We start from the raw sequence: 23,143 nt of genomic DNA, 5'->3' as shown, positions 1-23,143 counted from the left end.
CAATCGTCTTTGTAGTGGAGCTGGGAGGGGCAAGGATAAGGGACGAAGACGGGGGTAACATGTCGGATGCGATCATACCAGCACTAAAGCATTGGATCCCATCAGAACTCAGAAGTTAAGCGTGCTTGGGCAAGAGTAGTACTAGGATGGGTGACCTCCTGGGAAGTCCTCGTGTTGCATTCCCTTTTTAATTTTTTTTGCGCCGCTTGCAAAACAAAACGCACGTGTAAGTAATATATTTACCGTGTTTTATTATTTTGCACGAGTGCGGTAAGTTATAGCTGGGTGCTCACGATTCACGAGTCTAGCGGCGGCGTTGTGGCGCGGCAAGCGTGCACTGGTGCGGTTGAGAGGGAGGGGTGGAAACCGCGTTAACTCGTCTCTGTAGTTGAGAGGGAGCGGCCAAAGCAATGTACAATCGTCTTTGTAGTGGAGCTGGGAGGGGCAAGGATAAGGGACGAAGACGGTGGTAACATGTCGGATGCGATCATACCAGCACTAAAGCACCGGATCCCATCAGAACACCGAAGTTAAGCGTGCTTGGGCGAGAGTATTACTAGGATGGGTGACCTCCTGGGAAGTCCTCGTGTTGCATTCCCTTTTTATTTTTTTTGCGCCGCTTGCAAAACAAAACGCACGTGTAAGTAATATATTTACCGTGTTTTATTATTTTGCACGAGTGCGGTAAGTTATAGCTGGGTGCTCACGATTCACGAGTCTAGAGGCGGCGTTGTGGCGCGGCAAACATGCACTGGTGCGGTTGAGAGGGAGGGGTGGAAACCGCGTTAAACTCGTCTCCGTAGTTGAGAGGGAGCGGCCAAAGCAATGTACAATCGTCTTTGTAGTGGAGCTGGGAGGGGCAAGGATAAGGGAAAAAGACGGGGGTAACATGTCAGATGCGATCATACCAGCACTAAAGCACCGGATCCCATCAGAACACCGAAGTTAAGCACCGAAGTTAAGCGTGCTTGGGCGAGAGTATTACTAGGATGGGTGACCTCCTGGGAAGTCCTCGTGTTGCATTCCCTTTTTATTTTTTTTTGCGCCGCTTGCAAAACAAAATGCACGTGTAAGTAATATATTTACCGTGTTTTATTATTTTGCACAAGTGCGGTAAGTTATAGCTGGGTGCTCACGATTCACGAGTCTAGCGGCGGCGTTGTGGCGCGGCAAGCGTGCACTGGTGCGGTTGAGAGGGGGGGGGGTGGAAACCGCGTTAAACTCGTCTCCGTAGTTGAGAGGGAGCGGCCAAAGCAATGTACAATCGTCTTTTTAGTGGAGCTGGGAGGGGCAAGGATAAGGGACGAAGACGGGGGTAACATGTCGGATGCGATCATACCAGCACTAAAGCACCGGATCCCATCAGAACTCCGAAGTTAAGCGTGCTTGGGCGAGAGTAGTACTAGGATGGGTGACCTCCTGGAAAGTCCTCGTGTTGCATTCCCTTTTTATTTTTTTTGCGCCGCTTGCAAAACAAAACGCACGTGTAAGTAATATATTTACCGTGTTTTATTATTTTGCACGAGTGCGGTAAGTTATAGCTGGGTGCTCACGATTCACGAGTCTAGAGGCGGCGTTGTGCCGCGGCAAACATGCACTGGTGCGGTTGAGAGGGAGGGGTGGGAACCGCGTTAAACTCGTCTCCGTAGTTGAGAGGGAGCGGCCAAAGCAATGTACAATCGTCTTTGTAGTGGAGCTGGGAGGGGCAAGGATAAGGGACGAAGACGGGGGTAACATGTCAGATGTGATCATACCAGCACTAAACCACCGGATCCCATCAGAACTCCAAAGTTAAGCGTGCTTCGGCGAGAGTAGTACTAGGATGGGTGACCTCCTGGGAAGTCCTCGTGTTGCATTCCCTTTTTAATTTTTTTGCGCCGCTTGCAAAACAAAACGCACGTGTAAGTAATATATTTACCGTGTTTTATTGTTTTGCACGAGTGCGATAAGTTATAGTTGGGTGCTCACGATTCACGAGTCTAGCGGCGGCGTTGTGCTGCGGCAAGCGTGCACTAGTGCGGTTGAGAGGGAGGGGTGGAAACCGCGTTAAACTCGTCTCCGTAGTTGAGAGGGAGCGGCCAAAGCAATGTACAATTGTCTTTGTAGTGGAGCTGGGAGGGGCAAGGATAAGGGACGAAGACGGAGGTAACATGTCGGATGCGATCATACCAGCACTAAAGCACCGGATCCCATCAGAACTCCGAAGTTAAGCGTGCTTGGGCGAGAGTAGTACTAGGATGGGTGACCTCCTGGGGAGTCCTCGTGTTGCATTCCCTTTTTATTTTTTTTGCGCCGCTTGCAAAACAAAACGCACGTGTAAGTAATATATTTACCGTGTTTTATTATTTTGCACAAGTGCGGTAAGTTATAGCTGGGTGCTCACGATTCACGAGTCTAGCGGCGGCGTTGTGGCGCGGCAAGCGTGCACTGGTGCGGTTGAGAGGGAGGGGTGGAAACCGCGTTAAACTCGTCTCCGTAGTTGAGAGGGAGTGGCCAAAGCAATGTACAATCGTCTTTGTAGTGGAGCTGGGAGGGGCAAGGATAAGGGACGAAGACGGGGGTAACATGTCCGATGCGATCATACCAGCACTAAAGCACCGGATCCCATCAGAACTCCGAAGTTAAGTGTGCTTCGGCGAGAGTAGTACTAGGATGGGTGACCTCCTGGGAAGTCCTCGTGTTGCATTCCCTTTTTAATTTTTTTTGCGCCGCTTGCAAAACAAAACGCACGTGTAAGTAATATATTTACCGTGTTTTATTATTTTGCACGAGTGCGGTAAGTTATAGCTGGGTGCTCACGATTCACGAGTCTAGCGGCGGCGTTGTGCCGCGGCAAGCGTGCACTAGTGCGGTTGAGAGGAAGGGGTGGAAACCGCGTTAAACTCGTCTCCATAGTTGAGAGGGAGCGGCCAAAGCAATGTACAATCGTCTTTGTAGTGGAGCTGGGAGGGGCAAGGATAAGGGACGAAGACGGGGGTAACATGTCGGATGCGATCATACCAGCACTAAGCCATTGGATCCCATCGAAACTCCGAAGTTAAGCGTGCTTGGACGAGAGTAGTACTAGGATGGGGGACCTCCTGGGAAGTCCTCGTGTTGCATTCCCTTTTTAATTTTTTTTGCGCCGCTTGCAAAACAAAACGCACGTGTAAGTAATATATTTACTGTGTTTTATTATTTTGCACAAGTGCGGTAAGTTATAGCTGGGTGCTCACGATTCACGAGTCTAGCGGCGGCGTTGTGGCGCGGCAAGCGTGCACTGGTGCGGTTGAGAGGGAGGGGTGGAAACCGCGTTAAACTCGTCTCCGTAGTTGAGAGGGAGCGGCCAATGCAATCTACAATCGTCTTTGTAGTGGAGCTGGGAGGGGCAAGGATAAGGGACGAAGACGGAGGTAACATGTCGGATGCGATCATACCAGCACTAAAGCACCGGATCCCATTAGAACTCCGAAGTTAAGTGTGCTTCGGCGAGAGTAGTACTAGGATGGGTGACCTCCTGTGGAGTCCTCGTGTTGCATTCCCTCTTTATTTTTTTTGCGCCGCTTGCAAAAACAAAACGCACGCGTAAGTAATATATTTACCTTGTTTTATTATTTTGCACAAGTGCGGTAAGTTATAGCTGGGTGCTCACGATTCACGAGTCTAGCGGCGGCGTTGTGGCGCGGCAAGCGTGCACTGGTGCGGTTGAGAGGGAGGGGTGGAAACCGCGTTAAACTCGTCTCCGTAGTTGAGAGGGAGCGGCCAAAGCAATGTACAATCGTCTTTGTAGTGGAGCTGGGAGGGGCAAGGATAAGGGACGAAGACGGGGGTAACATGTCGTATGCGATCATACCAGCACTAAAGCACCGGATCCCATTGGAACTCCCAAGTTAAGCGTGCTTGGGCGATAGTAGTACTAGGATGGGTGACCTCCTGGGAAGTCCTCGTGTTGCATTCCCTTTTTAATTTTTTTTGCGCCGCTTGCAAAACAAAACGCACGTGTAAGTAATGTATTTACCGTGTTTTATTATTTTGCACGAGTGCGGTAAGTTATAGCTGGGTGCTCACGATCCACGGGTCCAGCGTCGGCGTTGTGGCGCGGCAAGCGTGCACTGGTGCGGTTGAGAGGGAGGGGTGGAAACCGCGTTAAACTCGTCTCCGTAGTTAAGAGGGAGCGGCCAAAGCAATGTAATAGTGGAGCTGTGAGGGGCAAGGATAAGGGACCAAGACGGGGGTAACATGTCGGATGCTATCATACCAGCACTAAAGCACCGGATCCCATCAGAACTCCGAAGTTAAGCGTGCTTGGGCGAGAGTAGTACTAGGATGGGTGACCTCCTGGGAAGTCCTCGTGTTGCATTCCCTTTTTAATTTTTTTTGCGCCGCTTGGAAAACAAAACGCACGTGTAAGTAATATATTTACCGTGTTTTATTATTTTGCACGAGTGCGGTAAGTTATAGCTGGGTGCTCACGATTCACGGGTCCAGCGTCGGCGTTGTGGCGCGGCAAGCGTGCACTGGTGCGGTTGAGAGGGAGGGGTGGAAACGGCGTTAAACTCGTCTCCATAGTTGAGAGGGAGCGGCCAAAGCAATGTACAATCGTCTTTGTAGTGGAGCTGGGAGGGGCAAGGATAAGGGACGAAGATGGGGGTAACATGTCGGATGCGATCATACCAGCACTAAAGCACCGGATCCGATCAGAACTCCGAAGTTAAGCGTGCTTGGGCGAGAGTAGTACTATGATGGGTGACCTCTTGGGAAGTCCTCGTGTTGCATTCCGTTTTTATTTTTTTTTGCGCCGCTTGCAAAACAAAACGCACGTGTAAGTAATATATTTACCGTGTTTTATTATTTTGCACGAGTGCGGTAAGTTATAGCTGGGTGCTCACGATTCACGGGTCCAGTGTCGGCGTTGTGGCGCGGCAAGCGTGCACTGGTGCGGTTGAGATGGAGGGGTGGAAACCGCGTTAAACTCGTCTCCGTAGTTGAGAGGGAGCGGCCAAAGCAATGTACAATCGTCTTTGTAGTGGAGCTGGGAAGGGCAAGGATAAGGGACGAAGACGGGGGTAACATGTCGGATGCGATCATACCGGCACTAAAGCATCGGATCGCATCCGAACTCCGAAGTTAAGCGTGCTTGGGCGAGAGTAGTACTAGGATGGGTGACCTCCTGGGAAGTCCTCGTGTTGCATTCCCTTTTTAATTTTTTTGCGCCGCTTGCAAAACAGAACGCACGTGTAAGTAATATATTTACCGTGTTTTATTATTTTGCACGAGTGCGGTAAGTTATAGCTGGGTGCTCACGATTCACGGGTCCAGCGTCGGCGTTGTGGCGCGGCAAGCGTGCACTGGTGCGGTTGAGAGGGAGGGGGGGAAACCGCATTAAACTCGTCTCCGTAGTTGAGAGGGAGCGGCCAAAGCAATGTACAATCGTCTTTGTAGTCGAGCTGGGAGGGGCAAGGATAAGGGACGAAGACGGGGGTAACATGTCGGATGCGATCATACTAGCACTAAAGCACCGGATCCCATCAGAACTCCGAAGTTAAGCGTGCTTGGGCGAGAGTAGTACTAGGATGGGTGACCTCCTGGGAAGTCCTCGTGCTGCATTCCTTTTTTAATTTTTTTTGCGCCTCTTGCAAAACAAAACGCACGTGTAAGTAATATATTTACCGTGTTTTATTATTTTGCACGAGTGCGGTAAGTTATAGCTGGGTGCTCATGATTCACGAGTCTAGCGGCGGCGTTGTGGCGCGGCAAGCGTGCACTGGTGCGGTTGAGAGGGAGGGGTGGAAACCGCGTTAAACTCGTCTCCGTAGTTGAGAGGGAGCGGCCAAAGCAATGTACAATCGTCTTTGTAGTGGAGCTGGGAGGGGCAAGGATGAGGGACGAAGACGGAGGTAACATGTCGGACGCGATCATACCAGCACTAAAGCACCGGATCCCATCAGAACTCCGAAGTTAAGCGTGCTTGGGCGAGAGTAGTACTAGGATGGGTGTCCTCCTGGAAGTCCTCGTGTTGCATTCCCTTTTTTTTTTGCGCCGCTTGCAAAACAAAACACACGTGTAAGTAATATATTTACCGTGTTTTATTATTTTGCACAAGTGCGGTAAGTTATAGCTGGGTGCTCACGATTCACGAGTCTAGCATCGGCGTTGTGGCGCGGCAAGCGTGCACTGGTGCGGTTGAGAGAGAGGGGTGGAAACCGTGTTAAACCCATCTCTGTAGTTGAGAGGGAGCGGCCAAAGCAATGTACAATTGTCTTTGTAGTGGAGCTGGGAGGGGCAAGGATAAGGGACGAAGACGGGGATAACATGTCGGATGCAATCATACCAGCACTAAAGCACTGGATCCCATGAGAACTCCGAAGTTAAGCGTGCTTGGGCGAGAGTAGTACTAGGATGGGTGTCCTCCTGGGAAGTCCTCGTGTTGCATTCCCTTTTTAATTTTTTTTGCGCCGCTTGCAAAAGAAAATGCACGTGTAAGTAATATATTACTGTGTTTTATTATTTTGCACGAGTGCGGTAAGTTATAGTTGGGTGCTCACGATTCACGAGTCTAGCGGCGGCGTTGTGGCGCGGCAAGCGTGCACTGGTGCGGTTGAGAGGGAGGGGTGGAAACCGCGTTAAACTCATCTCCGTAGTTGAGAGGGAGCGGCCAAAGCAATGTACAATCGTCTTTGTAGTGGAGCTGGGAGGGGCAAGGATAAGGGACGAAGACGGGGGTAACTTGTCGGATGCGATCATACCAGCACTAAAGCACCGGATCCCATCACAACTCCAAAGTTAAGCGTGCTTGGGCAAGAGTAGTACTAGGATGGGTGACCTCCTGGGAAGACCTCATGTTGCATTCCCTTTTTAATTTTTTTTGCGCCGCTTGCAAAACAAAACGCACGTGTAAGTAATATATTTAACATGTTTTATTATTTTGCACGAGTGCGGTAAGTTATAGCTGGGTGCTTACGATTCACGAGTCTAGCGGCGGCGTTGTGGCGCGGCAAGCGTGCACTAGTGCGGTTGAGAGGGAGGGGTGGAAACCGCGTTAAACTCGTCTCCGTAGTTGAGAGGGAGCGAACAAAGCAATGTACAATCGTCTTTGTAGTGGAGCTGGGAGGGGCAAGGATAAGGGACGAAGACGGGGGTAACATGTCGGATGCGATCATACCAGCACTAAAGCACTGGATCCCATCAGAACTCCGAAGTTAAGCGTGCTTCGGCGAGAGTAGTACTAGGATGGGTCACCTCCTGGGAAGTCCTCGTGTTGCATTCCCTTTTTAATTTTTTTTGCGCCGCTTGCAAAACAAAACGCACGTGTAAGTAATATATTTACCATGTTTTATTATTTTGCACGAGTGCGGTAAGTTATAGCTGGGTGCTTACGATTCATGAGTCTAGCGGCGGCGTTGTGCTGCGGCAAGCGTGCACTAGAGCGGTTGAGAGGGAGGGGTGGAAACCGCGTTAAACTCGTCTCCGTAGTTGAGAGGGAGCGGCCAAAGCAATGTACAATCGTCTTTGTAGTGGAGCTGGGAGGGGCAAGGATAAGGGACGAAGACGGGGGTAACATGTCGGATGCGATCATGCCAGCACTAAAGCACCGGATCCCATCAGAACTCCGAAGTTAAGCGTGCTTGGGCGAGAGTAGTACTAGGATGGGTGACCTCCTGGGAAGTCCTCGTGTTGCATTCCCTTTTTAATTTTTTTTTGCGCCGCTTGCAAAATAAAACGCACGTGTAAGTAATATATTTACCGTGTTTTATTATTTTGCACGAGTGCGGTAAGTTATAGCTGGGTGCTCACGATTCACGAGTCTAGCGGCGGCGTTGTGGCGCGGCAAGCGTGCACTGGTGCGGTTGAGAGGGAGGGGTGGAAACCGCGTTAAACTCGTCTCCGTAGTTGAGAGGGAGCGGCCAAAGCAATGTACAATCGTCTTTGTAGTGGAGCTGGGAGGGGCAAGGATGAGGGACAAAGACGGAGGTAACATGTCGGACGCGATCATACCAGCACTAAAGCACCGGATCCCATCAGAACTCCGAAGTTAAGCGTGCTTGGGCGAGAGTAGTACTAGGATGGGTGACCTCTTGGGGAGTCCTCGTGTTGCATTCCCTTTTCTTTTGCGCCGCTTGCAAAACAAAACGCACGTGTAAGTAATATATTTAATGTGTTTTATTATTTTGCACAAGTGCGGTAAGTTATAGCTGGGTGCTCATGATTCACGAGTCTAGCGTCGGCGTTGTGGCGCGGCAAGCGTGCACTGGTGCGGTTGAGAGGGAGGGGTGGAAACCGTGTTAAACTCATCTCCGTAGTTGAGAGGGAGCGGCCAAAGCAATGTACAATCGTCTTTGTAGTGGAGCTGGGAGGGGCAAGGATAAGGGACGAAGACGGGGATAACATTTCGGATGCAATCATACCAGCACTAAAGCACTGGATCCCATCAGAACTCCGAAGTTAAGCGTGCTTGGGCGAGAGTAGTACTAGGATGGGTGTCCTCCTGGGAAGTTCTCGTGTTGCATTCCCTTTTTAATTTTTTTTGCGCCGCTTGCAAAAGAAAACGCACGTGTAAGTAATATATTACCGTGTTTTATTATTTTGCATGAGTGCGGTAAGTTATAGTTGGGTGCTCACGATTCACGAGTCTAGCGGCGGCGTTGTGGCGCGGCAAGCGTGCACTGGTGCGGTTGAGAGGGAGGGGTGGAAACCGCGTTAAACTCATCTCCGTAGTTGAGAGGGAGCGGCCAAAGCAATGTACAATCGTCTTTGTAGTGGAGCTGGGAGGGGCAAGGATAAGGGACGAAGACGGGGGTAACTTGTCGGATGCGATCATACTAGCTCTAAAGCATCGGATCCCATCAGAACTCCAAAGTTAAGCGTGCTTGGGCAAGAGTAGTACTAGGATGGGTGACCTCCTGGGAAGTCCTCGTGTTGCATTCTCTTTTTAATTTTTTTTGCGCCGCTTGCAAAACAAAACGCACGTGTAAGTAATATATTTACCATGTTTTATTATTTTGCACGAGTGCGGTAAATTATAGCTGGGTGCTTACGATTCACGAGTCTAGCGGCGGCGTTGTGCCGCGGCAAGCGTGCACTAGTGCGGTTGAGAGGGAGGGGTGGAAACCGCGTTAAACTCGTCTCCGTAGTTGAGAGGGAGCGGCCAAAGCAATGTACAATCATCTTTGTAGTGGAGCTGGGAGGGGCAAGGATAAGGGAAGAAGACGGGGGTAACATGTTGGATGCGATCATACCAGCACTAAAGCATTGGATCCCATCAGAACTCCGAAGTTAAGCGTGCTTGGGCGAGAGTAGTACTAGGATGGGTGACCTCCTGGGAAGTCTTCGTGTTGCATTCCCTTTTTAATTTTTTTTGCGCCGCTTGCAAAACAAAACGCACGTGTAAGTAATATATTTACCGTGTTTTATTACTTTGCACGAGTGCGGTAAGTTATAGCTGGGTGCTCACGATTCACGAGTCTAGCGGCGGCGTTGTGGCGCGGCAAGCGTGCACTGGTGCGGTTGAGAGGGAGGGGTGGAAACCGCGTTAAACTCGTCTCCGTAGTTGAGAGGGAGCGGCCAAAGCAATGTACAATCGTCTTTGTAGTGGAGCTGGGAGGGGCAAGGATAAGGGACGAAGACGGAGGTAACATGTCGGATGCGATCATACTCGCACTAAAGCACCGGATCCCATCAGAACTCCGAAGTTAAGCGTGCTTGGGCGAGAGTAGTACTAGGATGGGTGACCTCCTGGGGAGTCCTCGTGTTGCATTCCCTTTTTATTTTTTTTTGCGCCGCTTGCAAAACAAAACACACGTGTAAGTAATATATTTACCGTGTTTTATTATTTTGCACAAGTGCGGTAAGTTATAGCTGGGTGCTCACGATTCACGAGTCTAGCGGCGGCGTTGTGGCGCGGCAAGCGTGCACTGGTGCGGTTGAGAGGGAGGGGTGGAAACCATGTTAAACTCATCTCCGTAGTTGAGAGGGAGCGGCCAAAGCAATGTACAATCGTCTTTGTAGTGGAGCTGGGAGGGGCAAGGATAAGGGACGAAGACGGGGATAACATGTCGGATGCGATCATACCAGCACTAAAGCACTGGATCCCATCAGAACTCCGAAGTTAAGCGTGCTTGGGTGAGAGTAGTACTAGGATGGGTGTCCTCCTGGGAAGTCCTCGTGTTCCATTCCCTTTTTAATTTGTTTGCGCCGCTTGCAAAAGAAAATGCACGTGTAAGTAATATATTTACCGTGTTTTATTATTTTGCACGAGTGCGGTAAGTTATAGCTGGGTGTTCACGATTCACGAGTCTAGCGGCGGCGTTGTGGCGTGGCAAGCGTGCACTGGTGCAGTTGAGAGGGAGGGGTGGAAACCGTGTTAAACTCGTCTCCGTAGTTGAGAGGGAGCGACCAAAGCAATGTACAATCGTTTTTGTAGTGGAGCTGGGAGGGGCAAGGATAAGGGAGGAAGACGGGGGTAACATGTCGGATGCGATCATACCAGCACTAAAGCAACGGATCCCATTAGAACTCCGAAGTTAAGCGTGCTTGGGCGAGAGCAGTACTAGGATGGGTGACCTCTTGGGAAGTCGTCGTGTTGCATTCCCTTTTTAATTTTTTTTGCGCCGCTTGCAAAAGAAAACGCACGTGTAAGTAATATATTACCGTGTTTTATTATTTTGCATGAGTGCGGTAAGTTATAGTTGGGTGCTCACGATTCACGAGTCTAGCGGCGGCGTTGTGGCGCGGCAAGCGTGCACTGGTGCGGTTGAGAGGGAGGGGTGGAAACCGCGTTAAACTCGTCTCCGTAGTTGAGAGGGAGCGGCCAAAGCAATGTACAATCGTCTTTGTAGTGGAGCTGGGAGGGGCAAGGATAAGGGACGAAGACGGGGGTAACTTGCCGGATGCGATCATACCAGCACTAAAGCACCGGATCCCATCAGAACTCCAATGTTAAGCGTTCTTGGGCAAGAGTAGTACTAGGATGGGTGACCTCCTGGGAAGTCCTCGTGTTGCATTCCCTTTTTAATTTTTTTTGCGCCACTTGCAAAACAAAACGCACGTGTAAGTAATATATTTACCATGTTTTATTATTTTGCACGAGTGGGTAAGTTATAGCTGGGTGCTCACGATTCACGAGTCTAGCGGCGGCGTTGTGGCGCGGCAAGCGTGCACTCGTGCGGTTGAGAGGGAGGGTTGGAAACCGCATTAAACTCGTCTCCGTAGTTGAGAGGGAGCGGCCAAAGCAATTACAATCGTCTCTGTAGAGGAGCTGGGAGGGGCAAGGATAAGGGACGTAGACGGGGGTAACATGTTGGATGCGATCATACCAACACTAAACCACCGGATCCCATCAAAACTCCGAAGTTAAGCGTGCTTGGGCGAGAGTAGTACTAGGATGGGTGACCTCCTGGGAAGTCCTCGTGTTGCATTCCCTTTTTAATTTTTTTACGCCGCTTGCAAAACAAAACGCACGTGTAAGTAATATATTTACCATGTTTTATTATTTTGCACGAGTGCGGTAAGTTATAGCTGGGTGCTCATGATTCACGAGTCTAGCGGCGGCGTTATGGTGCGGCAAGCGTGCACTGGTGCGGTTGAGAGGGAGGGGTGGAAACCGCGTTAAACTCGGCTCCGTAGTTGAGAGGGAGCGGCCAAAGCAATGTACAATCGTCTTTGTAGTGGAGCTAGGAGGGGCAAGGATAAGGGACGAAGACGGGAGGTAACATGTCGGATGCGATCATACCAGCACTAAAGCACTTGATCCCATCAGAACTCCGAAGTTAAGCGTGCTTGGGTGAGAGTAGTACTAGGATGGGTGACCTCATGGGAAGTCCTCGTGGTGCATTCCCTTTTTAATTTTTTTGCGCCGCTTGCAAAACAAAACGCACGTGGAAGTAATATACTTACCGTGTTTTATTATTTTGCACGACTGCGGTAAGTTATAGCTGGGTGCTCACGATTCACGAGTCTAGTGGAGGCGTTGTGGCGCGGCAAGCGTGCACTGGTGCGGTTGAGAGGGAGGGGTGGAAACGGCGTTAAACTCGTCCCCGTAGTTGAGAGGGAGCGGCCAAAGCAATGTACAATCGTCTTTGTAGTGGAGGTGGGAGGGGAAAGGATAAGGGACGTAGACGGGGCTAACATGTCGGATGCGATCATACCAGCACTAAAGCACCAGATCCCATTAGAACTCCGAAGTTAAGTGTGCTTGGGCGAGAGTAGTACTAGGATGGGTGACCTCTTGGGAAGTCCTCGTGTTGCATTCCCTTTTTAATTTTTTTGCGCCGCTTGCAAAACAAAACGCACGTGTAAGTAATATATTTACCGTGTCTTATTATTTTGCACGAGTGCCGTAACTTATAGCTGGGTGCTCACGATTCACGAGTCTAGCGGCGGCGTTGTGGCGCGGCAAGCGTGCACTCGTGCGGTTGAGAGGGAGGGGTGGAAACCGCGTTAAACTCGTCTCCGTAGTTGAGAGGGAGCGGCCAAAGCAATGTAAAATCGTCTTTGTAGTGGAGCTGGGAGGGGCAAGGATAAGGGACGAAGACGGGGGTAACATGTTGGATGCGATCATACCAGCACTAAAGCACCGGATCCCATCAGAACTCCGAAGTTAAGCGTGCTTGGGCGAGAGCAGTACTAGGATGGGTGACCTCCTGGGAAGTCCTCGTGTAGCAATCCCTTTTTAATTTTTTTGCGCCGCTTGCAAAACAAAACGCACGTGTAAGTAATATATTTACCGTGTTTTATTATTTTGCACGAGTGCGGTAAGTTATATCTGGGTGCTCACGATTCACGAGTCTAGCGGCGGCGTTGTGGTGCGTCAAGCGTGCACTGGTGCGGTTGAGAGGGAAGGGTGGAAACCGCGTTAAACTCGTCTCCGTAGTTAAGAGGGAGCGGCCAAAGCAATGTACAATCGTCTTTGTAGTGGAGCTGGGAGGGGCAAGGATAAGGGACGAAGACGGGGGGTAACATGTCGGATGCGATCATACCAGCACTAAAGCACTGGATCCCATTAGAACTCTGAAGTTAAGCGTGCTTGGGCAAGAGTAGTACTAGGATGGGTGACCTCCTGGGAAGTCCTCGTGTTGCATTCCTTTTTTAATTTTTTTTGCGCCGCTTGCAACACAAAACGCACGTGTAAGTAATATATTTACCGTGTTTTATTATTTTGTACGAGTGCGTAAGTTATAGCTGGGTGCTCACGATTCACGAGTCTAGCGGCGGCGTTGTGGCGCGGCAAGCGTGCACTGGTGCAGTTGAGAGGGAGGGGTGGATACCGCGTTAAACTCGTCTCCGTAGTTGAGAGGGAGCGGCCAAAGCAATGTACAATCGTCTTTGTAGTGGAGGTGGGAGGGAAAAGGATAAGGGACGAAGACGGGGGTAACATGTCGGATGCGATCATACCAGCACTAAAGCACCGGATCCCATCAGAACTCCGAAGTTAAGCGTGCTTCGGCGAGAGTAGTACTAGGATGGGTGACCTCCTGGGAAGTCCTCGTGTTGCATTCCCTTTTTAATTTTTTTGCGCCGCTTGCAAAACAAAGCGCACGTGTAAGTAATATATGTACCGTGTTTTATTATTTTGCACGAGTGCGGTAAGTTATAGCTGGGTGCTCACGATTCACGAGTCTAGCGGCGGCGTTGTGGTGCAGCAAGCGTGCACTGGTGCGGTTGAGAGGGAGGGGTGGAAACCGCGTTAAACTCGTCTCCGTAGTTGAGAGGGAGCGGCCAAAGCAATGTACAATCGTCTTTGTAGTGGAGCTGGGAGGGGCAATGATAAGGGACGAAGACGGGGGTAACATATCGGATGCGATCATACCAGCACTAAAGCACCGGATCCCATCAAAACTCCGAAGTTAAGCGTGCTTGGGCGAGAGTAGTACTAGGATGGGTGACCTCTTGGGAAGTCGTCGTGTTGCATTCCCTTTTTAATTTTTTTTGCGCCGCTTGCAAAACAAAACGCACGTGTAAGTAATATATTTACCGTGTTTTATTATTTTGTACGAGTGCGGTAAGTTATAGCTGGGTGCTCACGATTCACGAGTCTAGCGGCGGCGTTGCGGCGCGGCAAGCGTGCAATGGTGCGGTTGAGAGGGAGGGGTGGAAACCGCGTTAAACTCGTCTCCGTTGTTGAGAGGGAGCGGCCAAAGCAATGTACAATCGTCTTTGTAGTGGAGGTGGGAGGGGAAAGGATAAGTGACGAAGACGGGGGTAACATGTTGGATGCGATCATACCAGCACTAAAGCACCAGATCCCATTAGAACTCCGAAGTTAAGCGTGCTTGGGCGAGAGTAGTACTAGGATGGGTGTCCTCCTGGGAAGTCCTCGTGTTGCAATCCCTTTTTAATTTTTTTTGCGCCGCTTGCAAAACAAAACGCACGTGTAAGTAATATATTTACCGTGTTTTATTATTTTGCACGAGTGCGGTAAGTTATAGCTGGGTGCTCACGATTCACGAGTCTAGCGGCGGCGTTGTGGCGTGGCAAGCGTGCACTGGTGCAGTTGAGAGGGAGGGGTGGAAACCGCGTTAAACTCGTCTCCGTAGTTGAGAGGGAGCGGCCAAAGCAATGTACAATCGTCTTTGTAGTGGAGCTGGGAGGGGCAAGGATAAGGGACGAAGACGGGGGTAACATGTCGGATGCGATCATACCATCACTAAAGCACCTGATCCCATCAGAACTCCGAAGTTAAGCGTGCTTCGGCGAGAGTAGTACTAGGATGGGTGACCTCCTGGGAAGTCCTCGTGTTGCATTCCCTTTTTAATTTTTTTTGCGCCGCTTGCAAAACAAAATGCACGTGTAAGTAATATATTTACCGTGTTTTATTATTTTGCACGAGTGCGGTAAGTTATAGCTGGGTGATCACGATTCACGAGTCTAGCGGCGGCGTTGTGGCGTGGCAAGCGTGCACTGGTGCAGTTGAGAGGGAGGGGTGGAAACCGCGTTAAACTCGTCTCCGTAGTTGAGAGGGAGCGGCCAAAGCAATGTACAATCGTCTTTGTAGTGGAGCTGGGAGGGGCAAGGATAAGGGACGAAGACGGGAGTAACATGTTGGATGCGATCATACCAGCACTAAAGCACCTAATCCCATCAGAACTCCGAAGTTAAGCATGCTTCGGCGAGAGTAGTACTAGGATGGGTGACCTCTTGGGAAGTCCTCGTGTTGCATTTCCTTTTTAATTTTTTTGCGCCGCTTGCAAAACAAAACGCACGTGTAAGTAATATATTTACCGTGTTTTATTATTTTGCACGAGTGCGGTAAGTTATAGCTGGGTGATCACGATTCACGAGTCTAGCAGCGGCGTTGTGGTGCGGCAAGCGTGCACTGGTGCGGTTGAGAGGGAGGGGTGGAAACCGCGTTAAACTCGTCTCCGTAGTTGAGAGGGAGCGGCCAAAGCAATGTACAATCGTCTTTGTAGTGGAGCTTGAAGGGGAAAGGATAAGAGACGAAGACGGGGGTAACATGTCGGATTTGATCATACCAGCACTAAAGCACCGGATCCCATCAGAATTCCGAAGTTAAGCGTGCTTGGGCGAGAGTAGTACTAGGATGGGTGACCTCCTGGGAAGTCCTCGTGTCGCATTCCTTTTTTAATTTTTTTGCGCCGCTTGCAACACAAAACGCACGTGTAAGTAATATATTTACCGTGTTTTATTATTTTGTACGAGTGCGTAAGTTATAGCTGGGTGCTCACGATTCACGAGTCTAGCGGCGGCGTTGTGGCGCGGCAAGCGTGCACTGGTGCAGTTGAGAGGGAGGGGTGGATACCGCGTTAAACTCGTCTCCGTAGTTCAGAGGGAGCGGCCAAAGAAATGTACAATCGTCTTTGTAGTGGAGGTGGGAGGGAAAAGGATAAGGGACGAAGACGGGGGTAACATGTCGGATGCGATCATACCAGCACTAAAGCACCGGATCCCATCAGAACTCCGAAGTTAAGCGTGCTTCGGCGAGAGTAGTACTAGGATGGGTGACCTCCTGGGAAGTCCTCGTGTTGCATTCCCTTTTTAATTTTTTTGCGCCGCTTGCAAAACAAAACGCATGTGTAAGTAATATATTTACCGTGTTTTATTATTTTGCACGAGTGCGGTAAGTAATAGCTGGGTGCTCACGATTCACGAGTCTAGCGGCGGCGTTGTGGTGCAGCAAGCGTGCACTGGTGCGGTTGAGAGGGAGGGGTGGAAACCGCGTTAAACTCGTCTCCGTAGTTGAGAGGGAGCGGCCAAAGCAATGTACAATCGTCTTTGTAGTGGAGCTGGGAGGGGCAATGATAAGGGACGAAGACGGGGGTAACATGTCGGATGCGATCATACCAGCACTAAAAGCACCGGATCCCATCAAAACTCCGAAGTTAAGCGTGCTTGGGCGAGAGTAGTACTAGGATGGGTGACCTCTTGGGAAGTCGTCGTGTTGCATTCCCTTTTTAATTTTTTTTGCGCCGCTTGCAAAACAAAACGCACGTGTAAGTAATATATTTACCGTGTTTTATTATTTTGCACGAGTGCGGTAAGTTATAGCTGGGTGCTCACGATTCACGAGTCTAGCGGCGGCGTTGTGGCGCGGCAAGCGTGCAATGGTGCGGTTGAGAGGGAGGGGTGGAAACCGCGTTAAACTCGTCTCCGTAGTTGAGAGGGAGCGGCCAAAGCAATGTACAATCATCTTTGTAGTGGAGGTGGGAGGGGAAAGGATAAGGGACGAAGACGGGGGAAACATGTCGGATGCGATCATACCAGCACTAAAGCACCAGATCCCATTACAACTCCGAAGTTAAGCGTGCTTGGGCGAGAGTAGTACTAGGATGGGTGTCCTCCTGGGAAGTCCTCGTGTTGCATTCCCTTTTTAATTTTTTTTGCGCCGCTTGCAAAACAAAACGCACGTGTAAGTAATATATTTACCGTGTTTTATTATTTTGCCCGAGTGCGGTAAGTTATAGCTGGGTGCTCACGATTCACGAGTCTAGCGGCGGCGTTGTGGCGTGGCAAGCGTGCACTGGTGCAGTTGAGAGGGAGGGGTGGAAACCACGTTAAACTCGTCTCCGTAGTTGAGAGGGAGCGGCCAAAGCAATGTACAATCGTCTTTGTAGTGGAGCTGGGAGGGGCAAGGATAAGGGACGAAGACGGGGGTAACATGTCGGATGCGATCATACCAGCACTAAAGCACCTGATCCCATCAAAACTCCGAAGTTAAGCATGCTTCGGCGAGAGTAGTACTAGGATGGGTGACCTCCTGGGAAGTCCTCGTGTTGCATTCCCTTTTTAATTTTTTTTGCACCGCTTGCAAAACAAAATGCACGTGTAAGTAATATATTTACCGTGTTTTATTATTTTGCACGAGTGCGGTAAGTTATAGCTGGGTGATCACGATTCACGAGTCCAGCGGCGGCGTTGTGGCGTGGCAAGCGTGCACTGGTGCAGTTGAGAGGGAGGGGTGGAAACCGCGTTAAACTCGTCTCCGTAGTTGAGAGGGAGCGGCCAAAGCAATGTACAATCGTCTTTGTAGTGGAGCTGGGAGGGGCCAGGATAAGGGACGAAGACGGGGGTAACATGTCGGATGCGATCATACCAGCACTAAAGCACCTGATCCCATCAGAACTCCGAAGTTAAGCATGCTTCGGCGAGAGTAGTACTAAGATGGGTGACCTCCTGGGAAGTCCTCGTGTTGCATTTCCTTTTTAATTTTTTTGCGCCGCTTGCAAAACAAAACGCACGTGTAAGTAATATATTTACCGTGTTTTATTATTTTGCACGAGTGCGGTAAGTTATAGCTGGGTGATCACGATTCACGAGTCTAGCAGCGGCGTTGTGGTGCGGCAAGCGTGCACTGGTGCGGTTGAGAGGGAGGGGTGGAAACCGCGTTAAACTCGTCTCCGTAGTTGAGAGGGAGCGGCCAAAGCAATGTACAATCGTCTTTGTAGTGGAGCTGGGAGGGGCAAGGATAAGGGACGAATACGGGGGTAACATGTCGGATGCGATCATACCAGCACTAAAGCACCGGAACCCATCAGAACGCCGAAGTTAAGCGTGCTTGGGCGAGAGTAGTACTAGGATGGGTTTCCTCCTGGGAAGTCCTCGTGTTGCATTCACTTTTTATTTTTTTTGTGCCGCTTGCAAAACAAAACGCACGTGTAAGTAATATATTTACCGTGTTTTATTATTTTGCACGAGTGCGGTAAGTTATAGCTGGGTGCTCACGATTCACGAGTCTAGCGGCGGCGTTGTGGCGCGGCAAGCGTGCAATGGTGCGGTTGAGAGGGCGGGGTGGAAACCGCGTTAAAATCGTCTCCGTAGTTGACAGGGAGCGGCCAAAGCAATGTACAATCGTCTTTGTAGTGGATCTGGGAGGGGTAAGGATAAGGGACGAAGACGGGGGTAACATGTCGGATGCGATCATACCAACACTAAAGCACTGGATCCCATCAGAACTCCGAAGTTAAGCGTGCTTGGGCGAGAGTAGTACTAGGATGGATGTCCTCCTGGGAAGTCCTCGTGTTGCATTCCCTTTTTAATTTTTTTTGCGCCGCTTGCAAAACAAAACGCACGTGTAAGTAATATGTTTATCGTGTTTTATTATTTTGCACGAGTGCGGTAAGTTATAGCTAGGTGCTCACGATTCACGAGTCTAGCGGCGGCGTTGTGGCGCGGCAAGCGTGCACTGGTGCGGTTGAGAAGGAGGGGTGGAAACCGCGTTAAACTCGTCTCCGTAGTTGAGAGGGAGCGGCCAAAGCAATGTACAATCGTCTTTGTAGTGGAGCTGGGAGGGGCAAGGATAAGGGACGAAGACGGGGGTAACATGTCGGATGCGATCATACCAGCACTAAAGCACTGGATCCCATCAGCACTTCGAAGTTAAGCGTGCTTGGGCGAGAGTAGTACTAGGATGGGTGTCCTCCTGGGAAGTCCTCGTGTTGCATTCCCTTTTTAATTTTTTTTGCGCCGCTTGCAAAACACAACGCACGTGTAAGTAATATATTTACCGTGTTTTATTATTTTGCACGAGTGCGGTAAGTTATAGCTGGGTGCTCACGATTCACGATTCTAGCGGCGGCGTTGTGGCGCGGCAAGCGTGCACTGGTGCGGTTGAGAGGGAGGGGTGGAAACCGCGTTAAACTCGTCTCCGTAGTTGAGAGGGAGCGGCCAAAGCAATGTACAATCGTATTTGTAGTGGAGCTGGGAGGGGCAAGGATAAGGGACGTAGACGGAGGTAACATGTTGGATGCGATCATACCAGCACTAAACCACCGGATCCCATCAGAACTCCAAAGTTAAGCGTGCTTGGTCGAGAGTAGTACTAGGATCGGTGACCTCCTGGGAAGTCCTCGTGTTGCATTCCCTTTTTAATTTTTTTTGCGCCGCTTGCAAAACAAAACGCACGTGTAAGTAATATATTTACCGTGTTTTATTATTTTGCACGAGTGCGGTAAGTTATAGCCGGGTGCTCATGATTCACGAGTCTAGCGGCGACGTTGTGGCGTGGCAAGCGTGCACTGGTGAGGTTGTGAGGGAGGGGTGGAAACCGCGTTAAACTCGTCTCCGTAGTTGAGAGGGAGCGGCAAAGCAATGTACAATCGTCTTTGTAGTGGAGCTGGGAGTGGCAAGGATAAGGGACGAAGACGGGGGTAACATGTCGGATGCGATCATACCAGCACTAAAGCACCGGATCCCATCAGAACTCCGAAGTTAAGCGTGCTTGGGCGAGAGTAGTACTAGGATGGGTGACCTCCTGGGAAGTCCTCATGTTGCATTCCCTTTTTAATTTTTTTTGCGCCGCTTGCAAAACAAAACGCATGTGTAAGTAATATATTTACCTTGTTTTATTATTTTGCACGAGTGCGGTAAGTTATAGCTGGGTGCTCACGATTCACGAGTCTAGCGGCTGCGTTGTGGGGCGGCAAGCGTGCACTGGTGCGGTTGAGAGGGAGGGGTGGAAACCGCGTTAAACTCGTCTCCGTAGTTGAGAGGGAGCGGCCAAAGCAATGTACAATCATCTTTGTAGTGGAGGTGGGAGGGGAAAGGATAAGGGACGAAGACGGGGGTAACATGTCGGATGCGATCATACCAGCACTAAAGCACCAGATCCCATTAGAACTCCGAAGTTAACCGTGCTGGGGCAAGAGTAGTACTAGGATGGGTGACCTCCTGGGAAGTCCTCGTGTTGCATTCCCTTTTCAATTTTTTTTGCGCCGCTTGCAAAACAAAACACACGTGTAAGTAATATATTTACCGTGTTTTATTATTTTGCACGAGTGCGGTAAGTTATAGCTGGGTGCTCACGATTCACGAGTCTAGCGCCGGCGTTGTGGCGCGGCAAGCGTGCACTGGTGCGGTTGAGAGGGAGGGGTGGAAACCGTGTTAAACTCATCTCCGTAGTTGAGAGGGAGCGGCCAAAGCAATGTACAATCGTCTTTGTAGTGGAGCTGGGAGGGGCAAGGATAAGGGACGAAGACGGGGGTTTCATGTCGGATGCGATCAAACCAGCACTAAAGCATTAGATCCCATCAGAACTCCGAAGTTAAGCGTGCTTGGGCGAGAGTAGTACTAGGATGGGTGTCCCCCTGGGAAGTCCTCGTGTTGCATTCCCTTTTTAATTTTTTTGCACCGCTTGCAACACAAAACGCACGTGTAAGTAATATATTCACCGTGTTTTATTATTTTGCACGAGTGCGGTAAGTTATAGCTGGCTGCTCACGATTCACAAGTCTAGCGGCGGCGTTGTGGCGCGGCAAGCGTGCACTGGTGCGGTTGAGAGGGAGGGGTGGAAACCGCGTTAAACTCGTCTCCGTAGTTGAGAGAGAGTGGCCAAAGCAATGTACAATCGTCTTTGTAGTGGAGCTGGGAGGGGCAAGGATAAGGGACGTAGACGGGGGTAACATGTTGGATGCGATCATACCAGCACTAAACCACCGGGTCCCATCAGAACTCCAAATTTAAGTGTGCTTGGGCGAGAGTAGTACTAGGATGGGTGACCTCCTGGGAAGTCCTCGTGTTGCATTCCCTTTTTAAATTTTTTTGCGCCGCTTGCAAAACAAAACGCACGTGTAAGTAATATATTTACCGTGTTTTATTATTTTGCACGAGTGCGGTAAGTTATAGCTGGGTGCTCATGATTCACGAGTCTAGCGGCGGCGTTGTGGCGCGGCAAGCGTGCACTGGTGCGGTTGAGAGGGAGGGTTGGAAACCGCGTTAAACTCGGCTCCATAGTTGAGAGGGAGCGGCCAAAGCAATGTACAATCGTCTTTGTAGTGGAGCTGGGAGGGGCAAGGATAAGGGACGAAGACGGGGGGTAACATGTCGGATGCGATCATACCAGCACTAAATCACTGGATCCCATCAGAACTTCAAAGTTAAGCGTGCTTGGGCGAGAGTAGTACTAGGATGGGTGACCTCCTGGGAAGTCCTCGTGTTGCATTCCCTTTTTAATTTTTTTTGCGCCGCTTGCAAAAGAAAACGCACGTGTAACTAATATATTTACCGTGTTTTATTATTTTGCACGAGTGCGGTAAGTTATAGCTGGGTGCTCACGATTCACGAGTCTAGCGGCGGCGTTGTGGCGCGGCAAGCGTGCAATGGTGCGGTTGAGAGGGAGGGGTGGAAACCGCGTTAAAATCGTCTCCGTAGTTGAGAGGGAGCGGCCAAAGCAATGTACAATCGTCTTTGTAGTGGAGCTGGGAGGGGAAAGGATAAGGGACGAAGACGGGGGTAACATGTCGGATGCGATCATACCAGCACTAAAGCACCGGATCCCATCAAAACTCCAAAGTTAATCGTGCTTGGGCGAGAGTAGTACTAGGATGGGTGACCTCCTGGGAAGTCCTCGTGTTGCATTCCCTTTTTAATTTTTTTGCGCCGCTTGCAAAAGGAAACGCACGTGTAAGTAATATATTTACCTTGTTTATTATTTTGCACGAGTGCGGTAAGTTATAGCTGGGTGCTCACGATTCACGAGTCTAGCGGCGGCGTTGTGGCCCGGCAAGCGTGCACTGGTGCGGTTGAGAGGGAGGGGTGGAAACCGCGTTAAACTCGCCTCCGTAGATGAGAGGGAGCGGCCAAAGCAATGTACAATCGTCTTTGTAGTGGAGGTGGGAGGGGAAAGGATAAGGGACAAAGACGGGGGTAACATGTCGGATGCGATCATACCAGCACTAAAGCACCAGATCCCATTAGAACTCCGAAATTAAGCGTGCTGGGGCGAGAGTAGTACTAGGACGGGTGACCTCCTGGAAAGTCCTCGTGTTGCATTCCCTTTTTAATTTTTTTTGCGCCGCTTGCAAAACAAAACGCACATGTAAGTAATATATTTACCGTGTTTTATTATTTTGCACGAGTGCGGTAAGTTATAGATGGGTGCTCACGATTCACGAGTCTAGCGGCGGCGTTGTGGCGCGGCAAGCGTGCACTGGTGCGGTTGAGAGGGAGGGGTGGAAACCGCGTTAAACTCGTCTCTGTAGTTGAGAGGGAGCGGCCAAAGCAATGTACAATCGTCTTTGTAGTGGAGCTCGGAGGGGCAAGGATAAGGGACGAAGACGGGGGTAACATGTCATATGCGATCATACCAGCACTAAAGCACCGGATCCCATCAGAACGCCGAAGTTAAGCGTGCTTGGGCAAGAGTAGTACTAGGATGGGTGACCTCCTGGGAAGTCCTTGTGTTGCATTCCCTTTTTAATTTTTTTGCGCCGCTTGCAAAACAAAACGCACGCGTAAGTAATATATTTACCGTGTTTTATTATTTTGCACGAGTGCGGTAAGTTATAGCTGGGTGCTCACGATTCACGAGTCTAGCGGCGGCGTTGTGGTGCGGCAAGCGTGCACTAGTGCGGTTGAGAGGGAGGGGTGGAAACCGCGTTAAACTCGTCTCCGTAGTTGAGAGGGAGCGGCCAAAGCAATGAACAATCATCTTTGTAGTGGAGCTGGGAGGGGCAAGGATAAGGGACGAAGACGGGGGTAACATGTCGGATGCGATCATACCAGCACTAAACCACCGGATCCCATCAGAACTCCGAAGTTAAGCGTGCTTGGGCGAGAGTAGTACTAGGATTGGTGACCTCCTGGGAAGTCCTCGTGTTGCATTCCCTTTTTAATTTTGTTTGCGCCGCTTGCAAAACAAAACGCACGTGTAAGTAATATATTTACCGTGTTTTATTATTTTGCACGAGTGCGGTAAGTTATAGCTGGGTGCTCACGA

The 23,143-nt window shown here is 50.3% G+C and overlaps 55 non-coding genes and 1 pseudogene across 55 annotated transcripts; all 56 read left to right on the top strand.

Annotated features, from left to right (window-relative positions):
* Positions 1-64: 64 nt before the first annotated feature.
* LOC119346379 lies at positions 65-183 on the top strand. The gene has a single exon (XR_005167649.1). It is a non-coding gene; the product is annotated as a 5S ribosomal RNA (ribosomal RNA).
* A 296-nt stretch (positions 184-479) lies between these two features.
* On the top strand, positions 480-598 carry LOC119346319. The gene has a single exon (XR_005167582.1). It is a non-coding gene; the product is annotated as a 5S ribosomal RNA (ribosomal RNA).
* A 296-nt stretch (positions 599-894) lies between these two features.
* On the top strand, positions 895-1,026 carry LOC119346436 (annotated as a pseudogene).
* A 299-nt stretch (positions 1,027-1,325) lies between these two features.
* On the top strand, positions 1,326-1,444 carry LOC119346180. Its single transcript, XR_005167439.1, has one exon. It is a non-coding gene; the product is annotated as a 5S ribosomal RNA (ribosomal RNA).
* A 296-nt stretch (positions 1,445-1,740) lies between these two features.
* Positions 1,741-1,859, top strand: LOC119346405. Its single transcript, XR_005167678.1, has one exon. It is a non-coding gene; the product is annotated as a 5S ribosomal RNA (ribosomal RNA).
* Positions 1,860-2,155: 296 nt separating this feature from the next.
* On the top strand, positions 2,156-2,274 carry LOC119346205. The gene has a single exon (XR_005167469.1). It is a non-coding gene; the product is annotated as a 5S ribosomal RNA (ribosomal RNA).
* Positions 2,275-2,570: 296 nt separating this feature from the next.
* On the top strand, positions 2,571-2,689 carry LOC119346350. Its single transcript, XR_005167619.1, has one exon. It is a non-coding gene; the product is annotated as a 5S ribosomal RNA (ribosomal RNA).
* A 297-nt stretch (positions 2,690-2,986) lies between these two features.
* On the top strand, positions 2,987-3,105 carry LOC119346430. The gene has a single exon (XR_005167706.1). It is a non-coding gene; the product is annotated as a 5S ribosomal RNA (ribosomal RNA).
* A 297-nt stretch (positions 3,106-3,402) lies between these two features.
* On the top strand, positions 3,403-3,521 carry LOC119346401. Its single transcript, XR_005167674.1, has one exon. It is a non-coding gene; the product is annotated as a 5S ribosomal RNA (ribosomal RNA).
* Positions 3,522-3,818: 297 nt separating this feature from the next.
* Positions 3,819-3,937, top strand: LOC119346394. Its single transcript, XR_005167667.1, has one exon. It is a non-coding gene; the product is annotated as a 5S ribosomal RNA (ribosomal RNA).
* A 286-nt stretch (positions 3,938-4,223) lies between these two features.
* LOC119346164 lies at positions 4,224-4,342 on the top strand. Its single transcript, XR_005167420.1, has one exon. It is a non-coding gene; the product is annotated as a 5S ribosomal RNA (ribosomal RNA).
* A 297-nt stretch (positions 4,343-4,639) lies between these two features.
* On the top strand, positions 4,640-4,758 carry LOC119346246. The gene has a single exon (XR_005167514.1). It is a non-coding gene; the product is annotated as a 5S ribosomal RNA (ribosomal RNA).
* A 297-nt stretch (positions 4,759-5,055) lies between these two features.
* Positions 5,056-5,174, top strand: LOC119346257. Its single transcript, XR_005167524.1, has one exon. It is a non-coding gene; the product is annotated as a 5S ribosomal RNA (ribosomal RNA).
* Positions 5,175-5,470: 296 nt separating this feature from the next.
* On the top strand, positions 5,471-5,589 carry LOC119346232. Its single transcript, XR_005167500.1, has one exon. It is a non-coding gene; the product is annotated as a 5S ribosomal RNA (ribosomal RNA).
* A 297-nt stretch (positions 5,590-5,886) lies between these two features.
* Positions 5,887-6,004, top strand: LOC119346359. Its single transcript, XR_005167630.1, has one exon. It is a non-coding gene; the product is annotated as a 5S ribosomal RNA (ribosomal RNA).
* Positions 6,005-6,296: 292 nt separating this feature from the next.
* LOC119346272 lies at positions 6,297-6,415 on the top strand. The gene has a single exon (XR_005167538.1). It is a non-coding gene; the product is annotated as a 5S ribosomal RNA (ribosomal RNA).
* A 296-nt stretch (positions 6,416-6,711) lies between these two features.
* Positions 6,712-6,830, top strand: LOC119346426. The gene has a single exon (XR_005167701.1). It is a non-coding gene; the product is annotated as a 5S ribosomal RNA (ribosomal RNA).
* A 297-nt stretch (positions 6,831-7,127) lies between these two features.
* LOC119346342 lies at positions 7,128-7,246 on the top strand. Its single transcript, XR_005167609.1, has one exon. It is a non-coding gene; the product is annotated as a 5S ribosomal RNA (ribosomal RNA).
* Positions 7,247-7,543: 297 nt separating this feature from the next.
* Positions 7,544-7,662, top strand: LOC119346459. The gene has a single exon (XR_005167729.1). It is a non-coding gene; the product is annotated as a 5S ribosomal RNA (ribosomal RNA).
* Positions 7,663-7,960: 298 nt separating this feature from the next.
* On the top strand, positions 7,961-8,079 carry LOC119346298. Its single transcript, XR_005167561.1, has one exon. It is a non-coding gene; the product is annotated as a 5S ribosomal RNA (ribosomal RNA).
* A 291-nt stretch (positions 8,080-8,370) lies between these two features.
* LOC119346186 lies at positions 8,371-8,489 on the top strand. The gene has a single exon (XR_005167447.1). It is a non-coding gene; the product is annotated as a 5S ribosomal RNA (ribosomal RNA).
* Positions 8,490-8,785: 296 nt separating this feature from the next.
* Positions 8,786-8,904, top strand: LOC119346406. The gene has a single exon (XR_005167679.1). It is a non-coding gene; the product is annotated as a 5S ribosomal RNA (ribosomal RNA).
* Positions 8,905-9,201: 297 nt separating this feature from the next.
* On the top strand, positions 9,202-9,320 carry LOC119346287. Its single transcript, XR_005167552.1, has one exon. It is a non-coding gene; the product is annotated as a 5S ribosomal RNA (ribosomal RNA).
* A 297-nt stretch (positions 9,321-9,617) lies between these two features.
* Positions 9,618-9,736, top strand: LOC119346297. Its single transcript, XR_005167560.1, has one exon. It is a non-coding gene; the product is annotated as a 5S ribosomal RNA (ribosomal RNA).
* A 297-nt stretch (positions 9,737-10,033) lies between these two features.
* Positions 10,034-10,152, top strand: LOC119346378. The gene has a single exon (XR_005167647.1). It is a non-coding gene; the product is annotated as a 5S ribosomal RNA (ribosomal RNA).
* Positions 10,153-10,448: 296 nt separating this feature from the next.
* LOC119346367 lies at positions 10,449-10,567 on the top strand. Its single transcript, XR_005167637.1, has one exon. It is a non-coding gene; the product is annotated as a 5S ribosomal RNA (ribosomal RNA).
* A 296-nt stretch (positions 10,568-10,863) lies between these two features.
* Positions 10,864-10,982, top strand: LOC119346387. The gene has a single exon (XR_005167658.1). It is a non-coding gene; the product is annotated as a 5S ribosomal RNA (ribosomal RNA).
* A 295-nt stretch (positions 10,983-11,277) lies between these two features.
* LOC119346356 lies at positions 11,278-11,396 on the top strand. The gene has a single exon (XR_005167626.1). It is a non-coding gene; the product is annotated as a 5S ribosomal RNA (ribosomal RNA).
* Positions 11,397-11,693: 297 nt separating this feature from the next.
* LOC119346384 lies at positions 11,694-11,812 on the top strand. Its single transcript, XR_005167655.1, has one exon. It is a non-coding gene; the product is annotated as a 5S ribosomal RNA (ribosomal RNA).
* A 296-nt stretch (positions 11,813-12,108) lies between these two features.
* LOC119346249 lies at positions 12,109-12,227 on the top strand. Its single transcript, XR_005167516.1, has one exon. It is a non-coding gene; the product is annotated as a 5S ribosomal RNA (ribosomal RNA).
* Positions 12,228-12,523: 296 nt separating this feature from the next.
* On the top strand, positions 12,524-12,642 carry LOC119346302. The gene has a single exon (XR_005167565.1). It is a non-coding gene; the product is annotated as a 5S ribosomal RNA (ribosomal RNA).
* Positions 12,643-12,939: 297 nt separating this feature from the next.
* LOC119346306 lies at positions 12,940-13,058 on the top strand. Its single transcript, XR_005167569.1, has one exon. It is a non-coding gene; the product is annotated as a 5S ribosomal RNA (ribosomal RNA).
* Positions 13,059-13,354: 296 nt separating this feature from the next.
* Positions 13,355-13,473, top strand: LOC119346245. The gene has a single exon (XR_005167513.1). It is a non-coding gene; the product is annotated as a 5S ribosomal RNA (ribosomal RNA).
* A 296-nt stretch (positions 13,474-13,769) lies between these two features.
* Positions 13,770-13,888, top strand: LOC119346329. Its single transcript, XR_005167594.1, has one exon. It is a non-coding gene; the product is annotated as a 5S ribosomal RNA (ribosomal RNA).
* Positions 13,889-14,185: 297 nt separating this feature from the next.
* LOC119346305 lies at positions 14,186-14,304 on the top strand. Its single transcript, XR_005167568.1, has one exon. It is a non-coding gene; the product is annotated as a 5S ribosomal RNA (ribosomal RNA).
* Positions 14,305-14,601: 297 nt separating this feature from the next.
* Positions 14,602-14,720, top strand: LOC119346410. Its single transcript, XR_005167682.1, has one exon. It is a non-coding gene; the product is annotated as a 5S ribosomal RNA (ribosomal RNA).
* Positions 14,721-15,017: 297 nt separating this feature from the next.
* On the top strand, positions 15,018-15,136 carry LOC119346438. The gene has a single exon (XR_005167712.1). It is a non-coding gene; the product is annotated as a 5S ribosomal RNA (ribosomal RNA).
* Positions 15,137-15,432: 296 nt separating this feature from the next.
* On the top strand, positions 15,433-15,551 carry LOC119346322. Its single transcript, XR_005167585.1, has one exon. It is a non-coding gene; the product is annotated as a 5S ribosomal RNA (ribosomal RNA).
* A 295-nt stretch (positions 15,552-15,846) lies between these two features.
* LOC119346244 lies at positions 15,847-15,965 on the top strand. The gene has a single exon (XR_005167512.1). It is a non-coding gene; the product is annotated as a 5S ribosomal RNA (ribosomal RNA).
* A 296-nt stretch (positions 15,966-16,261) lies between these two features.
* Positions 16,262-16,381, top strand: LOC119346399. Its single transcript, XR_005167672.1, has one exon. It is a non-coding gene; the product is annotated as a 5S ribosomal RNA (ribosomal RNA).
* Positions 16,382-16,678: 297 nt separating this feature from the next.
* On the top strand, positions 16,679-16,797 carry LOC119346390. Its single transcript, XR_005167662.1, has one exon. It is a non-coding gene; the product is annotated as a 5S ribosomal RNA (ribosomal RNA).
* Positions 16,798-17,094: 297 nt separating this feature from the next.
* Positions 17,095-17,213, top strand: LOC119346429. The gene has a single exon (XR_005167705.1). It is a non-coding gene; the product is annotated as a 5S ribosomal RNA (ribosomal RNA).
* Positions 17,214-17,510: 297 nt separating this feature from the next.
* Positions 17,511-17,629, top strand: LOC119346418. Its single transcript, XR_005167691.1, has one exon. It is a non-coding gene; the product is annotated as a 5S ribosomal RNA (ribosomal RNA).
* Positions 17,630-17,925: 296 nt separating this feature from the next.
* On the top strand, positions 17,926-18,044 carry LOC119346383. Its single transcript, XR_005167653.1, has one exon. It is a non-coding gene; the product is annotated as a 5S ribosomal RNA (ribosomal RNA).
* A 296-nt stretch (positions 18,045-18,340) lies between these two features.
* Positions 18,341-18,459, top strand: LOC119346360. The gene has a single exon (XR_005167631.1). It is a non-coding gene; the product is annotated as a 5S ribosomal RNA (ribosomal RNA).
* A 297-nt stretch (positions 18,460-18,756) lies between these two features.
* On the top strand, positions 18,757-18,875 carry LOC119346348. Its single transcript, XR_005167617.1, has one exon. It is a non-coding gene; the product is annotated as a 5S ribosomal RNA (ribosomal RNA).
* A 297-nt stretch (positions 18,876-19,172) lies between these two features.
* On the top strand, positions 19,173-19,291 carry LOC119346402. Its single transcript, XR_005167675.1, has one exon. It is a non-coding gene; the product is annotated as a 5S ribosomal RNA (ribosomal RNA).
* A 296-nt stretch (positions 19,292-19,587) lies between these two features.
* On the top strand, positions 19,588-19,706 carry LOC119346214. Its single transcript, XR_005167480.1, has one exon. It is a non-coding gene; the product is annotated as a 5S ribosomal RNA (ribosomal RNA).
* Positions 19,707-20,003: 297 nt separating this feature from the next.
* LOC119346368 lies at positions 20,004-20,122 on the top strand. Its single transcript, XR_005167638.1, has one exon. It is a non-coding gene; the product is annotated as a 5S ribosomal RNA (ribosomal RNA).
* Positions 20,123-20,419: 297 nt separating this feature from the next.
* LOC119346385 lies at positions 20,420-20,538 on the top strand. The gene has a single exon (XR_005167656.1). It is a non-coding gene; the product is annotated as a 5S ribosomal RNA (ribosomal RNA).
* A 296-nt stretch (positions 20,539-20,834) lies between these two features.
* LOC119346395 lies at positions 20,835-20,953 on the top strand. The gene has a single exon (XR_005167668.1). It is a non-coding gene; the product is annotated as a 5S ribosomal RNA (ribosomal RNA).
* A 298-nt stretch (positions 20,954-21,251) lies between these two features.
* On the top strand, positions 21,252-21,370 carry LOC119346265. Its single transcript, XR_005167531.1, has one exon. It is a non-coding gene; the product is annotated as a 5S ribosomal RNA (ribosomal RNA).
* Positions 21,371-21,667: 297 nt separating this feature from the next.
* On the top strand, positions 21,668-21,786 carry LOC119346343. The gene has a single exon (XR_005167611.1). It is a non-coding gene; the product is annotated as a 5S ribosomal RNA (ribosomal RNA).
* Positions 21,787-22,081: 295 nt separating this feature from the next.
* LOC119346415 lies at positions 22,082-22,200 on the top strand. The gene has a single exon (XR_005167688.1). It is a non-coding gene; the product is annotated as a 5S ribosomal RNA (ribosomal RNA).
* A 297-nt stretch (positions 22,201-22,497) lies between these two features.
* LOC119346318 lies at positions 22,498-22,616 on the top strand. The gene has a single exon (XR_005167581.1). It is a non-coding gene; the product is annotated as a 5S ribosomal RNA (ribosomal RNA).
* A 296-nt stretch (positions 22,617-22,912) lies between these two features.
* On the top strand, positions 22,913-23,031 carry LOC119346285. Its single transcript, XR_005167550.1, has one exon. It is a non-coding gene; the product is annotated as a 5S ribosomal RNA (ribosomal RNA).
* Positions 23,032-23,143: the final 112 nt, after the last annotated feature.

The sequence above is a fragment of the Triticum dicoccoides genome, unplaced genomic scaffold (genome assembly GCF_002162155.2).
Source record: "Triticum dicoccoides isolate Atlit2015 ecotype Zavitan unplaced genomic scaffold, WEW_v2.0 scaffold4092, whole genome shotgun sequence".
Lineage (NCBI taxonomy): Eukaryota > Viridiplantae > Streptophyta > Magnoliopsida > Poales > Poaceae > Triticum > Triticum dicoccoides.
This window is presented reverse-complemented; position numbering and strand designations above follow the sequence as displayed.